The following is an 18,530-nucleotide window of genomic DNA, read 5'->3' as shown; positions in this document are numbered from 1 at the left end:
TATTCTTAGTGCCATATTAATACAGTATTGATCAAATTGAATAGATGATTTCAATTTATAATTCTTGTATAACTTTAGTCGGGTAGAGCTGAAATTCGTAGTTACCAACTTGAATTGAATTTAGGATTTACCCAAGAGTTTCATCTAAACCTAAATTAATACAGTAATTAGGAGAGTATAGTGTTATCGCGAATTCGTTATCATCGTAGGAACAGATTTCATTAAATTCTAATCTCTTAAGCCGAGCATTGAACCGTTGAGTTTCCAATCACGGGCTATGGTTGATGAGGTAATGCGGTACACATTGTAAGGGGAGGTGAGCACGGAGAGAGCAGGTATTTGCAATTCCATATCCAGGCCGCATACGGCTTGGGCCCAATTCCCGAAACAGGAACTATTTTACATAGCTCTCCTGCGCGTGACGTTTAATCGAAGTATACCCCGAACTTATAATGTATTTCTCCAACGCGTATGTGTACGTAGGAAACAACGCGGGCAAAAAGGACGGAATTACATCCGCCAGTCCGAAAGACCGAAAGTATTTACAATGAGGGTGGTGTACACCGCGCGTGGGTAATGTAGTTTCAAAACTTATATTTCAGATATTGTGTACTACTTTTTAAGTTCGAGCTACCAACTACGCCCCGTTTCAAATGCAGACATGAAACTCGAAGAGAAACTTATTTCTTTTCGTTTTCCTTTAAATTCTTTCTTTTCGTATAAAGTTCTTACAAATAATTCGTTTAGTACGCGATGTGTTTGTAAAATTTTTAAATTTTATTTATATACATAATAATCAAATTACTATTTTTGTAAAATGTCAAAGATTTTCTGCATTAATCATCTTACAATCTAATCGTAAGTAATAATTAGCTTAGTGTTAAGTATAGGGTTGGTCCTTGACTTGTTCCTTTCCTTTCTTCCTTGTATCTTGAATGTTTCCAACAACAACGCCATCTGCTCTCTTTGTCGAACGTCAACCTGGTGACTTTTGTTTCCTTAAGTTTTTCCACCAGAGACAGTTGCCGTCCCTTGTTCGATCGGTTTCGCGCCTTTTATTGACGGTTGATCGGGTTGGTGGTTAACCACGTTTTTATTAATTTAATTAGTGTTTTTGATCTGGATATCATCTTCCCTCTTTAATTGATGTCTTTTTGGGGACTTCTTATTCAACATCAATGTATTAATGTAACAGTTTTTACATTTTAACCTCCAAATGTAAGTTCCGAAATGTTGTTCTAATTACGCGTAACTGTCCCTGTATTCTTTCGTAGTGTACCCTGATGAAGATAAGAATATAGTTGTAGACGATGTTGAGCAAGCCATAATATTGGAAGATTTTAAGAAAGATATTTAGGAATATGAAGGAGAATATAGAGAAATGATGAGGAAGATGTGAAGAAAAGCAGTCAGGGACGATATTGTTAGATAATAAAACAGATATTGAGAGAACCAAATCAGAGTTGAGAGATGTGCGGGTTTATGTCTATGTTGAAAGATATGAAGCCAATGTTGAGATGTGTCAAAGGTGAGTTTGAGAGGTCTGAGGGAAGATATTTTAAGGTATTAAGACGATGTTGACAGATATTGAAGAGAGATATCAGGGAATAATAATATAATTGGTATAACAAAAATGACCATAATTATATAGGTAATGTTTTACGACATTTAAAGCTATCAAAAATAATGTTCATAGCTCCTGGGGAAGATATTGATGCTATCGATATTGGGAGATGCTGAGGACAATTTTCAGAAATGGACGGTAATAACAGTATCAAGGTCTCAAAGTTGTTGAGGAAGCCTGTGATTGAAGAGGGTTAAAGATTGTGTTGAGAGATGTCCAGAATGATATTGAGATATACCGTAGACAATTTTGCGAAACACAAGTGGCAATAGTGGAAGATATTATGGACAGGATATTGACGTATGGTTTAAAAGGTATTGAAGGAAACAGTGAAAATATTAGGGAGTAATATGAACAATGTTAAAAGAGATTAATTTTTGTACTGGTAGATGTTAGGAACGCTTCTGGAGTACGCTGTAAACATTACTGTTTCCGCCAGGAATTGTATTCGAAGATAATTGGAACGATACTGCGATATGCCTGAAAAGGATAGTAAGAGATATGGTTAGAGGAAGACATGGTTAAATAAAGGATACTATGCTGATCTCAGAGACTATACCAAGATGTGTCAAAAATGATGTCGAGAGATGTTTCGATATACCCTAAAAGGATTTTGACAAATCAGAAAAATGTTGATTAAGGTAGTGATGATATTGGAGAAAGATATTGCGGGGTTGGGTTGGGTTGTGATATCAAGGATGATGTTAACAGATTTGATAGATTAACGGTGGGCAACTGGACAAGGCTAATTTTTACGCTTTACCCATCCGCTACAACAATTAACATAGATGATTTTCAAAAGGACTTTCAAAGATGAATATTTTGTAACCGTAATTGGTTTAACCGATTTTAAATTGAGAGAATTGATAATTGAGTTTACACCACCCATACTGCAACAGATGTATCTATGAATCATCAAAGTATATAAAGCGTATTGCACACGAGGTCGTATAACAAGGAGTTGAGGTTAACTCAAATTTCGCGCAACGCTGTGTTATCAGGTTTTGCTTCAGACTTGGGCACAGTGCAACGGAAACTTTTGCAAAACTTCATCAGACCTACAGAGACAGTGTTTTATCAAGTGTGTTTTTTCGGTGATAAAATTCATCTTCAAGAATCGATAAAAATGTCAATAGAATTCGGTATCTTGTGCGTTCAGATCGTCGATTGACAGTCAGAATGATCTGGGAAGAGTTGAATTTGACTCACACCACCGTTCATTGATCAGATTTTGGGTGTTTGAGTACTACCCGGAAACCAAGCACCAAAGTATGGAGTGGCACACTTCAACCTCTCCAAAGCTCGAAAAAGCAAGAATGAGCAAGTCAAGATCAAAATTTGTTTTTTCAATATCCAGGGAATTGTCCATAAACACTTTGTGCCTCAGTGCTTCACTGTGTGTCTCCAGAAGGAGTTAATTTACACACCTTGTATTTCTTGTATCTTTTAATAGATTTTCCTGAATGTCACGATTGGTTTAAATTGTTAGAAACTGAAAATAAGTGACTATTGAATTTGACATCTAAAATCTAGATTATCTACACGACTCATAATATGATTCTTTTCGTTATTTGCTATATTAGCCAAAGTGAGCCACTATGCGAGGTCAATTGCGCAACCCTTCAGTGAGCTTCGAAAAGTTAAGACCTGGTTAAGCACTAAGGGCGAGCGATGAGAGAAAATTTCACTGAATTATATCTAATGAGTGTGTGTCGGAAAAAGTCATTACTTTAATTAAAGTATGTTGGAAAAAAGGTTTGCAAATCCAGAAGATTATTACTAACGTAAAAATGCTGTTATTATCTTGTTTACTGTGTAGTGATTAATAGGATCTTAATAACAAAAAATTAATCTGAAACAAAATAACATTATCAAATGTATAAGACAACCTAATCCAGATAACGAGTCAACGAGGATGGACGTAGACTACATAGAGTGTCCGGTTGGAAGCGGCTGCCGATGTCCGCCCGGTAGGGGTCGACAGCGTCCTTGTCGTTGTCGTCGTCGCTGTCGCCGTTGGCGTCGAGGGGCGCGTGCCGCCTATAAATTATTTAAAATCAGGATTGTTTTCACGCAGATCGCCACCGCAAAAGACAACTCCGTCCATGATAGATCAAAAGTTGTTTCGATCGAAAGAGGCGTCAACATCGCTTAAGGAAAAGATGATATATATGAACGCATTTTTTTGCGTACTATTTATAATGAAAAGAATCAATGTTTGCGCGACGGCGTTGCCACGTCTGGGCCGTCGCGGAATGCAGTCGCGTCGCGGCGGCAACGTCGGCCGTTCGCGATCAATGCGGCCGCCAGCCAGCCAGCCAGCCATGAAGCAACGGTTGCTCCTCGGAGGACGTCGGGCGCACTTCGGGCCGGCGTCGAGGGCGCCGGGGGGTGCCGCGGGGTTCAGTTCCAACGGGGGAGTTCCTCCCCGCGGCGCCCCGACGCTCCCGATGGAGAGAAGAGGGGTGCGGGCCCTTACCCCTTCTTCCTAAACCCGGCCCGTACGTTTGTTCCCGGCCCGGCCCGACCCGATGCGTCGTCGGCGTTGGGCCCGTCGCGTCGTCCGCTTATGGGCCGCTATAACCACTCGTCCAAGCTGGTTGTTACACGTCCAGGATATTGTATTTATCAAGTGCCTTTTGCGCTTGTCATTTCGATCATGAATAAATTAGGTTAATACGTGATTTCTATGCAAAACTGACACATTCAAATCAACGTTTTAATAAACCGATGACTACATAAACATAAATATATACATAATTTAATACATCTCATTTTGTAACATTATTTCAATAAATATTGCATGCTGCATTAACTCCACAAATCGAATAAGTTTTCAAAAATTTATGTACGTCATGCGAAAATTTCTAATTTAAAATCTACGTTATTACGATTCAAATCGGAAATTTCTTTCCTAGAACTTCGTTTTCAACCAATTTTGTGCATAAAGTGATTTTCTACAAACTTCATTGCATCCCATCTGAATTTAATATTTCCATATCCTTTATGTTTCTCTACAGGATGTCTCACGTAACTGGTTCGTTAGAACTTTTTTAGGCTCCATTATTCGTCGTCAAATGTAACTTATGACAACAATAATACAAACATGGACCAAAAACTGTCAAAATTCCATGGCTTTATAATACAAAAACCTGCATTCTGTGCATGTTTTGACAAATTTCCCAATATGAGGGAAACTACAATAAATAGATTTCCGATAGGCTAAAAAATATGCCAGCGAATATGAAGAAAAAGTAATTCACTTTTTGACCAACTATATGAGATACTCTGATACAGCAAACGGCAATCTATTTGACAGCATCTGAAGAGTACTCGTGTCAATTTAGAGCTTTTTTGAATGAACGTTGGCTGAGATATGGACTTTTAAAGAGCATGGTGAAATTTATTAAAAAAAGTTTAAAACTAAAATAACTCAATAACGAAAAACGCTAGGTACCAATAGCTTTTACCAAAGTCAACATATTTTGTAGGTACAATTAAATGGTGCAATAAAAATTATAGCATTCCAATTAAAATAACTAAGTTATGGTCTACTTCCGGTTGAACAACCCATGCCACCAAAATTTCAAACCTCTAAAACTTTCTAATTTCTAGGTCTAGTGTTAGTTCTAGTTTTAATTGTTATCCAGCGCTAGATCAAGAACTAGAATTATTCAGGTTTAGCCGTCTTAAGAAACGTACGGCTAAACCCAAATGAATCTAGTTCTAGCTCTTTAATTTATTATAATAATAATAATATATATCTTTATTGTCCAACAAAGTACCAATTACAGGACAAATTATACTACACAGAAAAACAAACTTACATTAACACAAGAATCAATTAAACACTACACGAAAACATTGCAATCGTCTTTCAGGTTTATAAGCCTGCACATTCTTTGTAGCGGAGTGCTAGCTTGCGCGTTAGTTCTACTATTCTTCAAATAGAAGACACAGCTGTATCGGGTAGCGTTTCTGGGTACACTTAAGTTAATGCAAGAGAGTGACCAGTTACAATCCGTTTCACCACTCACCAGTTTTATAATAAATCTAACGTCGAGATCATCCCTTCGAGTGACAAGCGAAGAAAAATGATGACGGTGCAACAAAGATTGGTAGTCAGTGCCACGAACAGGATAAGCTCCATCCACGCGAAAGGAAAGGTTCTTTAAAACCCTTTTTTGAATTCTCTCCCATATAAGACGATGCGAGATATAATGCGGTGACCATACAACAGAACCATACTCCAGTTTCAGTAGAACAAGCTCCCTAAAAAGCGATGTGTATACAGCAGAATCCGTGAATAAACGTGAAGTACTTAGCATAAAGCCAAGCATTCTCGCAGCACAGGAAGCGTCTGATGGAAGTCAACTTAAGCAGAGAGATTCCACCTATACAGTAGGATGAATGGATAGGAGCAGATCTACGCGTAAATGTGACAGCACTACATTTCTCCACATTAATCCTGAGCTGATTACAACATCTTCAATTTTCTTTGTGTAATATTTGCTAAAAGCTGACCAATAGCAAGCCTTCTTTTTGGCGCTTCAATTTGAAAACACTTCTCCGAATTAAAAAAATAGAGTATAGATCTTTCCAAATCATCTTGTATCAAAGAAATCATAACGTTGATGAAACATTTCAAATTAATAAAAAAAATGTTTCGAAGTAAATTTAGTTTTTAAGGAAAAGTTATTATGAAGAATAAATTGGAAATTGGATAGAAATGGCCGTACGGATTGCTACACATTCACGGACGAAATGTCTGGGCGTTTATTCTAAATCCGCAGACTCTTTCCAACTCCAGTTATTGACTTTCCGATGTAATTCCTTCCCCGGGAAATTTCAGACATAAATTACCCTGTCGGGAACTCCATTTCGTGAAAACATTTCGCGTTGAATAACGCGCTTCCACTCGATGGCTACAGTCATTGACAGATGACGGATGGAATGTATTTTTTAACGCTCGCTATAGATGAGAATGTTGTACTTTCCAAGGGGTTTCTCTTAAGCGTGACTGTTATTTATTAAGACTTCGAGGAAGTTTGCGATTATAGGCGGAAGGAACCCGCGGAGATTTCAAATAATAAGATTCGAATTCATTTCACGAACTAATTGAGTATAAAGGGTTCCTTTGAGTCGCTAACGCAGTTTTGCTGAGTTGTCTTTCGTTCGGAGTTTAATTTTCTTTTTTTGTCGTCGTCAGAAAATTTAATTAAGCGTTCCTAGACTTAATCTTTTTTAAATATCGATCGAAACGAAGAGAAATTCTTTTTAAAAATATGGTATATTATTTACTACAGTAAAATCTCAATATAACTTAGCTCCAAAGGTAACGATTTCGTATTGATATATCAAATCCAGCGCTTCGCGCGTAAGCGTTCTCGGCGATTTGAGCCGAAACCGTTCCTTTTACATCTTTACAAAAATACAAAATCTCTTGTAAAAAGATGTTTAACCTCAAACCGTCGAGGTTGCTTGCGGGTGAGGTGCTGGAATCCTCCAAAGCTAACGATTTTGTGCTGTTATATCAAATCTAGCGCCTCGCCCGCAAGCGACCTCGGCGATTTGAGGCAAAATCGTTTTCTTTACATTTTTACAGAGATACAAAATTTGTTATAAGAAGATGTTTATCTTCAAATTGCCGAGGTCGCTTGCGGGTGAGGCGCTGGAATTCTCCAAAGGTAACGTTTCTATGTTGCTATATCAAAATCCAGTGCCTCGCCCTTAAGGAACCTTGACGATTTGAGGCAAAATCGTTTCTTTTACATCTTTACAAAAATACAAAATGTCTTATAAGAAAATGTTTATCCTCAAACCGTCGAGGTTGCTTGCGGGTGAGATGCTGGAATCCTCCAAAGCTAACGATTTTGTGCTGTTATATCAAATCTAGCGCCTCGCCCGCAAGCGACCTCGGCGATTTGAGGCAAAATCGTTTTCTTTACATTTTTACAGAGATACAAAATTTGTTATAAGAGGATGTTTATCTTCAAATTGCCGAGGTCGCTTGCGGGTGAGGCGCTGGAATTCTCCAAAGGTAACGTTTCTATGTTGCTATATCAAAATCCAGTGCCTCGCCCTTAAGGAACCTTGACGATTTGAGGCAAAATCGTTCCTTTTACATCTTTACAAAAATACAAAATGTCTTATAAGAAAATGTTTACCCTCAAACCGTCAAGGTTGCTTGCAGGCGAGGTGCTAGAATACTCCAAAGCTAACGATTTTGTGCTGTTATATCAAATCTAGCGCCTCGCCCGCAAGCGACCTCGGCGATTTGAGGCAAAATCGTTTTCTTTACATTTTTACAGAGATACAAAATTTGTTATAAGAGGATGTTTATCTTCAAATTGCCGAGGTCGCTTGCGGGTGAGGCGCTGGAATTCTCCAAAGGTAACGTTTCTATGTTGCTATATCAAAATCCAGTGCCTCGCCCTTAAGGAACCTTGACGATTTGAGGCAAAATCGTTCCTTTTACATCTTTACAAAAATACAAAATGTCTTATAAGAAAATGTTTACCCTCAAACCGTCAAGGTTGCTTGCAGGCGAGGTGCTAGAATACTCCAAAGCTAACGATTTTGTGCTGTTATATCAAATCTAGCGCCTCGCCCGCAAGCGACCTCGGCGATTTGTGGCAAAATCGTTTCTTTTACATCTTAACAAAGATACAAAATTTGTTATAAGAAGATGTTTATCTTCAAACTATCAAGGTCGCTTGCGGGCGAGGTGTTGGAATGCTCCAAAGGTAACGATTTTGTGCTGTTATATCAAATCTAGCACCTCGCCCGCAAGCGACCTCGGCGATTTAAGGCAAAATCATTTCTTTTACATCTTTATGAAAATACGCAATCTTATATAATAAGACTTTTACCCTCAAACCGCCGAGCTTGCTTACGGGTGAGGCGCTGGAATGCCCCAAAGCTAGCGATTTCGTGTTGATATATCAAATCCAGCACCTCGCTCGCAAGCAAAATCGGCGATTTGAGGCGAAATCGTATATCTTTAAAGGTAACGAGGTTTAACTGTATTTACATTGCACTCGTAGTTTTAACTAAACAAGTTTTGTTTCATCATAACGAGATGACCTACATTTAAAACAAACCGTACGCGGTGATGAACGCGGTGGTGGCTAACTCATAAATTTTTCTGAAATGATTCATCCTCCGCTTTTAATTTCACCGTAAGTGCCGAGCGCGTCCAGGATTTGTGTAAAGACGTATCGGTTTAATATCCGCTTTTTCATGATTAATAGTTACGCCTTACCGTGTTCGCCCGGATTTTCGAAAGAAACGACCGAACGATTCGTGATTCATATGCGTCTATAACGACACCTGTTATATTTTAATCGCAAACGTTCGCCTCGTCTGTTAATTCTTAATAAATATTGATAAGTGTCCGATAACCAGTGTCAAACCGTTTGTAAATTTATTCTATTATACAAACGACGAGATTGTATTTTTATGGTAATGATTGGCATCCGCGTAATTAAAGTAAATTGCGAAATGTAATTGCATCATCATGTTATTACGGGAGGTATATTTGCAAAAAGGAAACAATGATTCAATAAATATTCATAAATATGTTTGATTAAATTATGTCTTTTAATATTTGGTGTAGTGATGGTAACTCGTGTCATGATTGCGCAAAAGGTTTCGGTTGAGATACCTTGGGGATGGTTTTCGATGGAACGCGCCGAGGGCACCACCTGTTCGTGCGGAAACCGAGTTGGGACGCCCGTTGGCGTCGCGACGCCCGAGCGTCTCTCGAGCGCCTTTATCCAATTACCCGTTTAACGGCCGCCAGGAGGCCGCGGGGCGCCACATAATCTATCTGAAATCGCCGAACGCGGCGACAATCGAATTAATCGTCACCTACACTACTTCAACCCTTTATTTGGTCGTAGACTTTTTCGGAGACCGAAGCGCCACGACGCCTTAAAGGCCGCGCTTAAAGGTGATGGCGTGATTTATCGGTCGACGAAAAGGGCGACGTCAGAAAATTTATCGGTTGTTAGGTTTACTAAAATGGGTAGGGAACATGAAATGATTAGGTACAATAAATTCCTTTTAAACAAATTTTTCTTTTTATTTTTAATAAATTTTAACAATCTTTTACGAACAATTTCTTAAAAACACTTTTTTTAAATTCCTACAACCAACATCTTCAACGTTTTGTGTTCAACTTTTAAAAGGCAATAACTTTAACTGAGCTTTTGTTACCGACCAAACTACGAATATAAAATTATATTTTCAACAGTTCAGCTCGTTTTAAGCTTATAATAGAACACAATACATGTTATCGTATATACTTCTTAGAATTTGTTGCGTTATAAATTCTGCACCTGCACCCATGAAACAATTCGATTTATTCACCGATAACTTGAAATTTCTTTGGATGTAATACGAAGTTTCCTAGAATTTTTTCCTTGCCTAATAGGATTTCCTATTACCTATTATTCGTTATAAATTAATGTTATTGATTTAATTTTGAGTATGGATAAGCTTTATACCGTGCCATGGAACATCGTCGATTTCGAATGAATGAAATTTGCGCCCGTAGGAAACCATAAATCCGTGGCCATTTGACATAAATGTAAGTAATATCCGGTACGGAGTATGGCAAAGTTTGGCATTTCGTGCAATTGATGGCCGGTGCCCCCCGTATCAGACGTGCTATAAATAGAACGCAAAATCGATACGGTTTGTTTATTGGAAACGCTTCATTACTGCCGCGACGTTCTCGCAATGTGGCGCGAACACTTCTGCTAAGGCGATTACCAAGTTTTTACGTTCAAAGTGGTAGCCGTTATGCAACGGGTGTTTATGTTTCACTATTTTCCTAATAAGAGAGAAAGTTGTAAAATACATGGCGCTTCCTTGTTTTGTTTCTGTGAAAGTAAAACACCTGATCGGAAGCTAAATTTAAAGTTATGCCACCATCATTGACAACTTTTGATTTAATCCACAGATATTTTTGGCTTTATCAACAATAACTTGATAGTTCTTATTGTTGTGAAAATTTTTTGTGAATTTCTTGAATCGTTGTGATCTTTACTATATTCGTTAATGATTTAGAATTCAATTTCATCCATGGCATGAATAGCAGTCAAACTTGTGGCATCGATTCTATGTATTCTAACAGATGTTCGATTTCGTCTTGAGATATTTTACCCGAAGTAACTTGTAATTTATGCTGTAGAACTTGTAACGTCCGCGAAAGATGCACCAAGTTCCTAAGTTTCCACCCTATAATATCCTAAAGATGGTCGATGGGCGAAAAATCCGAAATTATACAAATGGTTCATAGAATGTCTTGCAATTACAGTTGCAAGTTAGGTTGGGTTGGGTTGAGTTGAGTTAGGTTGGGTTGGGTTGGTTTGTATTGGGTTGGGTTGGGTTACAGGGTCACCATCATTATCTAGAAACTTATCAACAATGGATAAGTTGAAGCAAAATGGTTTAGCATCTTACTGAGAAGATTGACAAAATGATCATCTGAAATCTGCGTTTGCCCCACTGGCTTAACATTGTATTTTGCCGTTATCTCAATAGTTTCACACCATCATAGTTTGGTTGACACCTCTGCCAGCTACCATACATTCGGCTAAATGCTAATTTCGAGTAACACTTCATTAATTTAACAAAGGTAGTACAATTTGTATACATCTAAATTTTGTTCAATAACTTTGTGATATAAACCATGGTCTCCTCGTATTCGTATTCTTATGCAATTAAAATAGGACTTACTACAAGTTTAGTTCGCCTGCAAAGCTTAAAATTAATGTTCAGTGAAGATTACAAGATTACAATGTATATAAGCTGTTTTACAATATTCCACTCAGCCATAATAAAATTATAAATATAAATATGGAATAAAGAACACTGCACTGAAGTTTTTGATATCATATCTGGAGACTAGAAAACAACCGGTCTTTTGGAGGGGCAAACAATCCACCTGGAGAGAAATGAGAAGTGAAGTGCCTCAGGGTTCGATCTTGGGTCCATTACTTTTCATTATATAATGCCTTACCAGGTAGTGTTCCAGCAGAACGAATTTGTCTTTATGTAGATGACACATCTTTTATTGCGAGTAGTGGTGACATCAAGGAGCTGGAAGAAAAAACAAAACAAAATATAGAAAAAGCTGAGCATTGGTTCTACATAAATAAATTAAAGATGAATAAAAACAAACATACTTACACAAGTATGTAACACAAGTATAAACATAGGTAAATCCACAAAGTTCCTTGCAGTTACTATTTCAGAAACTCTTAAATGGTCCAAACACATATCAAATCTGAAAGGGCGACTGTCTAGTGCTCTGTATTGCCTTAAAACAATACGTTCAAACCTTCCACCCGAGACATTGCGAAGCGTATTTCCATGCTATCAGGACGTATGGGATCATTACGTGGGATGCATCTAGAGAGATGGAAGCCGTTTTCGTTGTGCAAAAAAGGCAATTCGGATACTGGCTGGACTAAAAAATCAAGAGAGTTGTAGAACCCAATAAAAATAAAGATTTGATGCTGAAAAACGCAGACAATCACGAACACAACACCCGATGCAAAGAAAATGTTGTGACTCCATATCACCGAGTGGTAAAATCACAAAACATATACGATTATATAGCTGTCAAATTATATAACGCACTACCATGGAAAACAAGAAGCATGGAAGTAAAACAGTTTCGAATCACTGTCAAGAATTTCTTCTTGGAGAATGAACTATACTGTGCAAGAATATTTTGAATGGATTGAATTGATATATTTTTATTATTTATAATTTGCATTTCCTTTATGTGAACATTGTTAATTCCTTTCTTTTCTTTTGACGTAATACTGTACCATGCTGTACGTTGTTTAAATAAAGTTATTATTATTATAATTGCTTTATGTCAACAAACAATTTTTTGCCCTTATATCAAACTCAGTAAGAACGAGACGAAAAAGTCATTAACAAGCAAATGAATGCTTGCTCTTTTAGATTAAGATTCCGGCGATAAAACGTTGTTTTCTCATTTTCCTTTCGTTATCTTTTTCCCGGGGGTTTCTTATAAATAATTTAATTTACTGATGAATAATTAATAAGTTATTTTTTTCAGATGTTTATCAGGAATCACCGATTGAGTTGCCAATTATGTGCACAATTAGTAATCAGTCAAATTTACTTGGCAATTACAACGTACATCATCAAATATTACTTTGAAATGGCTAAGTCAACACCATCTAGTCCAACTCAACGCTGAATTTAACTTGGAAATCCAACGATCAGAATAAATTATATCGACGTTTCCACTGTTTTATAAAGCTTGATTAGTAAGTATTAAGTATCTTGCTCGAAAATTACATTTTCTGGACTCCACCTCGTATTCGGATACTTGTAATGCTTATTTTTAATTAATGAGATGTTTTTTTGTATATTGAGCTCTTTAAAACTACAACAGCCGTTCAAACGTTATTTTCTGGAAATATATTTCAGTTTTACTGCTCGAATTCTGTACCGAGCTCGTACTATCATAAATACAGATTTTCTTTGGGGTCTAGTTACCTACGTGTGCAAAATATAAACGCGAAGCGACGTACATTTGTACGTTTTATCACCCTTTCCAACAATTTGTATCCGGGCACATCAATTACAACCCGCCATATCCATATTTCGCCCGAGAACTCCACAATTTTAATTTTTTATTTATATTTAAAACATTCATTTCGATCTCTATTAAAAAAAAGAAATAAAAGGAATAAAAAAATAAAAACATAACGAAATGGGAAATGAAATAAAACGAAAATTCGAGGGGTTGGGAAAAAGGGCGGTTAATGCTCTAAAGGGGCTAGTCAATATCAAACGGGACATGCGCTGGCCACGTCCCCTCTCTGCCAAAGAAGCGGTTTTATGCAAAAAGAAGAGGAAACGAATGGAAATTTTATTCGAAATATCAAGTCGGTCGGAGTGGGCCGGAGTAGGGCATTAAAACTCGAAAGCCCTTCGCGTTTATGAATGTTAATAATTTACTTTGCATACCCTTGAAGTTCCCGAGTACAACGTGCGACCCGCGCAACGACGAATACCACCGAATTAATTAAATAAAGATGAGTTCCGACATCAGCGAATCGCGGTCTTGTACCTAGACATTTTGTATTCGTTAATTAACTAATGGAATAGGTATATTTATTGCACAATTCAACCGATTTGTTGTTTTTTACCCCTCGAATCTTTTAAAATCGGATCTTGTAATTAATTACTACGTCTTCATTAACATTCGTTTAAAAGAGAAACTTGGTTCAATTTATTTTGTAAGCTTAATAAAACAAATTTATTAATGAATTACTCAATAATTAGCAATAGTTCAACAATGTATTTAGTAAATAACCTACTTGTCAAACTTAATACGAAAATATAACCGTAACTATATGTCCTATTCTTGCTACCTGATCTATTGGCGTTACGACGTGTCGTTAGCCATTCTTATTGTACCGCAACCACATTACAAGCAAGGTACCACCGCTTGTAATGCGTATATATACACTCTCATGAATCTTCATATTGTATTCTAACCGGGCAATAAATATCGTCGAGCAACGCGGAATAAATTACGCGGAACGATGCCGTAACGCGACGTACATCATTAATAAAGCACTTAACCTCAACGAAAATATATCTATTGTCGTTCAAGCTATAAACTAACTAAATGTTAATTGGCTAATATCCATGTAACTACTTTCTTCGTCAACCGAATTTTAATATGGTTTCATTTTGATTATCAAAATCATTTGTTTTTTATTGAAGTGATCAACACCATAACCAGAGCTAATACTAACACCAGACCTATTAGATCTAGAATCATTCAGGTTTAATCAAACGTCTCTTAAGACGGCTAAACCCAAATGTTTCTAGTTCTACTTTTGGTTCAATAAAAATAAACTATAATCTAACGCCGAATAACAATTAAAACTAGAACTAGCACTTCTAGTGTTAGTATTGCATTAGCACTATCACTAGAACTAACACTAGACCTAGAACTAGAAACATTCGGGTTTAGCCGCACGTCTCCCAAGACGGCTAAACCCGAATGATTCTAGTTTTAGGTCTTGTGTTAGTTCTAATGATAGTACTAGTCTAAAGCTAGAACTAGCACAAGACCTAGAATTAGAAAGTTGCGGGTTGAAAACGCGAATGTTTCTAGTTCTAGGTCTAGTGTTAGCTCTACTTTTAATTTAATAACAATAAACAACAATCTAATGCTGAATAACAATTAAAACTAAAACTATCGTCCTTGATTTATACATCGTATGGACTCTGGGAATACCCCAACTTTATTTATGAACATGGAATAGTTTTATTTTGATAATCAAAATCGTTTTTGTTATTGAAGTGACCATCACTTTATCTTCAAAGGCAGGTTTGGTTTACGACATCGTAAATCTTCGTATCGATTGTTCTCCTTAACTGGGAGTTTTAAAATGCCACACCTGTGTCACTAAGTGAGTAGTGAGAGCATCGAGAGAGAAGAGTTAGTGGACACGGATGAAACAATTACCCTAAGTTACATCGAATTGTTGACCACTAAGAAGACAAAGGGGTCAAGAATGTTTCATGGCATTTCTCCAGGACCGGATTTAATAATAAAAAACTTTTTTAAATTAAATGTTGTAAATACGCACGTTTTAGATTAAACTGGGCTATTCGGCGATCATGAAAAGACTTAGTGTATTTACGTACTACGGGTATTTAAATCATTAAAATCGCTCCAGATACCGTGACGGAATCGGGAGAAATCCGTTTTGCCTTTTGGCTACATTAGAACACTGGGATATTTATTGTTTAGCTTTCTAAGGTATTTATTAGTTTAAAAGACATTGTAAAACCGAATGGTAGAAAGTAATAAAAATTTTGAAGCCCGAGCGGTGTAAATCATTCTTAAAGGTCGTTAGTGAATGCAGATATAATAATTATTCTATTTGTATCTGTTAAGAATTGCATTGCACGAAGGAGCTGCTATGAGTCAATATTCATTATCATCTTTTTTTTTATAGATCTTTAATGAGGCAATAAAAAATTATGTTTGCGCAACGATTTAATGATCACTTAGATTTCTAGGACAGCCGGTTAAAAACAGCTTTTGTCTTATTGTATAAGTAAGTTGAACGCTCGGTGTTATTTTAATTGGTTAATCTCATAAACTGAGTTAAGTAGAGTACATCGAACTGATTCCATCCACCGTATGGGAAATATTTTAAGTAGTTAAGTATGAAATGACGCCAATTTTAAATCGGGATCAAGACCGCTTCCACTGAGTTTATTAAATAAATATTCCAACTTTAAATTATCTCTTCATAAGGACCGGATTACGGTTGCAATAAATACAGCTGATAACGACAAATACCTCGAAGCCATTGCACTTTGCCCGGTACATACGAGGTTGATTCCCGTCTGAAAACCGGTATGCCCCTTAGAAATAGTTTTGCTTCGCAACGCATTCCTCGCGACAATGGAATCGTTACTTTAAAGTCTCCAGACAAGAAAAAAAATTCTACGACCAAGGCCTCTGTTCATTCGATCTTAAAAAAATAAATAAATAAACTATTGCAAAAACCGGTAACAGTTGTACCTGAGATACTTTTACATAAATATATGTGGTATTGATTTATTCTTTAATTTCTTGAATGGTTAAACAAATCCTAACTAATATATGCTAGTAAACAATAACACCATCCTTAGATCCTTGAAATATTTGGGTTTAACCGCTAGTTCTTCTTTTTATTCAATAAAAATATACAACAATCTAGAACTGAATAACAAATAAAACTTCTGGCTAAATCCGAAACTTTGTAGTTCTATGCAAAATAAGCAACATAGTGATGTCTTATGCTAACTAGCGCTACCTACCACTGTTACTAGAACTAACACAAGACCTAGAACTAGAATCATTCGGATTTAGCCGCACGTCTCTCAAGACGGCTAAATCTGAATGATTCTAGTTCTAGGTCTTGTGTTAGTTTTAGTGATAGTGCTAGTGTAAAACTAGAACTAACACTAGACCTAAAAGTAGTAACATTCGGGTTTAGCCGCACGTCTCTCAAGACGGCTAAACCCGAATGATTCAAGTTCTAGGCCTCTTCTATTTATAAGCACTAACATTTATATAATGAAGTCCCTTATATCGAAATTTTACTGTATATTTGAGAAGCTTCAAAAGTTAAAGAATTCTTTAAAACCTGTATTGAGAGTAAAAGCTCCTTTTCATTATTTTAATTCTGCTAACTTTTATATTACTTTTTAATTGAAACATTTTACGTATAAATAAACATCTTTACTGCGAAAGTAAATTAATATTTTCTTCTATGATCGTTTTTAATTAAACACATTAGTTCCGTAAAGGATAAGAGACCATCGGATCGCACCAAAAAGAGTGAATTTTCCGAAAGGACGGTTAACCGAATGAAGCACATCTAACAAGTTTAACACGCCGAAAGCATACGGGATGTTTCCTTTTGCCACGCATTAACCTTTGAGTGCTAAAAAGGCTAACCGTAGCGGAAGCGGTCCACGCGTGCAAAATAAACCACATAAAGTATCTTTCCTTCGATAGGAAAATGTGATTACGTGGCTTTGAGCTACCTATTCGGTTGTATTACCTCCTTTCGATACACAACAATACGAATATGATCTCCCGACATTGAGGGTGGCTAAGGGGTTTGAAACGAGGGTGGATCCTGTTAAGTGTCTCCCCTGAAGGTAAAGGGACGCGGTCGCTAAACAATCTGTTTTGTGGTCCAACGACCCGTCGTAATTAGATTGAATCGTCAATATTCGCTGTTTGATCTCCAAAGTGGACCTGTTGTGAAGCATTAATAATTTTCTTTGTTCTAAGTTAAACATGTTACCGTTAATATTATTATGTAACAAATCACTTTGAAGGTAAATTCTTAGACAATATCCAAAATTAAGTTATAAAATTACTTGTGCATCCATATTGCTCGAAAATTCTTATAATGCGTCCATTTATGTGAGGGTGTGAGAGGTTGAAAGCGAAGTTACATAATAAAATCTTATCATTGCGTCAGATCTAACCTAGTAAACAAATTAGTTTGGATTTATCTTTATTAGTCGTACAATAAATTTTCGCGTAGCCGTATCAAAAGGATCTCCGAGAATTAGTTTGCTATGCGTAATTCTTTTGATGTCGCTATTAGCGTTCTGAGTTAAGTCGTGATCCCGCGATTTGCGGGTTGTTTGTCGTGTCCTGTGTTGTTGTATCGTCGTCGAGCAGGGAGTTAATACGAGACTGCGGTTGCGCAAAGCTCAGTGAAAGCCGGACAGCTGTGTGATTAAGAGTAGCAATTATTCCAAACGTTCGATAATCCTAATCGGTTCCGTACTTTCATACAAATCTTAACTAAAATGGCATTTTAAAAGAAGTAAATATCTTCAAAATGAATTAAAATCCGCGTTTTCATTAGCGAACCATTTGCAAAATTACATTCTGAAGAACGGTACTCGTGAGATAAAATTACGTCGACGCGAAATCTATTTACGAGGGCACTCGGGGTTCACAAAACCGATTTATTTGCCTCAATAGTCAATTCAAATACGAATTAAATTATTTGCACCCCTTATCTGAAATGGATGGTATGATACTAATGTGATACCCCAAAGAGCTTTAAGGTTCCTTTATAACTTTATTATCTTTATAAAAAGTAATATCTATGCATGAAACGTTAAAAACAACTGTGTGGAGATAGAAGGTGGGTGTTGTAATGTGCTTTCGACGACGAATACTATATGGAAACCATCAATAACAGATATTTTTACGTCGGGGACCTTGGCGGTTGCTATTTATACATCGTGGCACGCGATCGCAATATTTGAATTTTGTATAATCAAACTCGGTTAATTTTAAAGT

The 18,530-nt window shown here is 36.8% G+C and overlaps 1 protein-coding gene across 5 annotated transcripts in view; it reads left to right on the top strand.

Moving 5' to 3' along the window:
* LOC111427137 (Autophagy-related 10) overlaps positions 1-18,530 on the top strand; it is a 127,380-nt gene that overhangs the window by 86,050 nt on the left and 22,800 nt on the right. For 2 of the 5 annotated variants that reach the window (XM_071194131.1, XM_071194130.1), the window contains one exon: positions 12,729-12,942. The exons of the other annotated variants lie outside the window; for them this stretch is intronic. The gene's annotated coding sequence lies outside the window, so the exon portion shown is untranslated. The remainder of the gene's footprint in view (positions 1-12,728; positions 12,943-18,530) is intronic. 5 annotated transcript variants of the gene reach the window in all.

This window comes from Onthophagus taurus, chromosome 2 (assembly GCF_036711975.1).
Source record: "Onthophagus taurus isolate NC chromosome 2, IU_Otau_3.0, whole genome shotgun sequence".
Taxonomy (NCBI): domain Eukaryota; kingdom Metazoa; phylum Arthropoda; class Insecta; order Coleoptera; family Scarabaeidae; genus Onthophagus; species Onthophagus taurus.
Note: the sequence above shows the minus strand (reverse complement) of the source record. Positions and strands in the feature narration are given on the sequence as shown.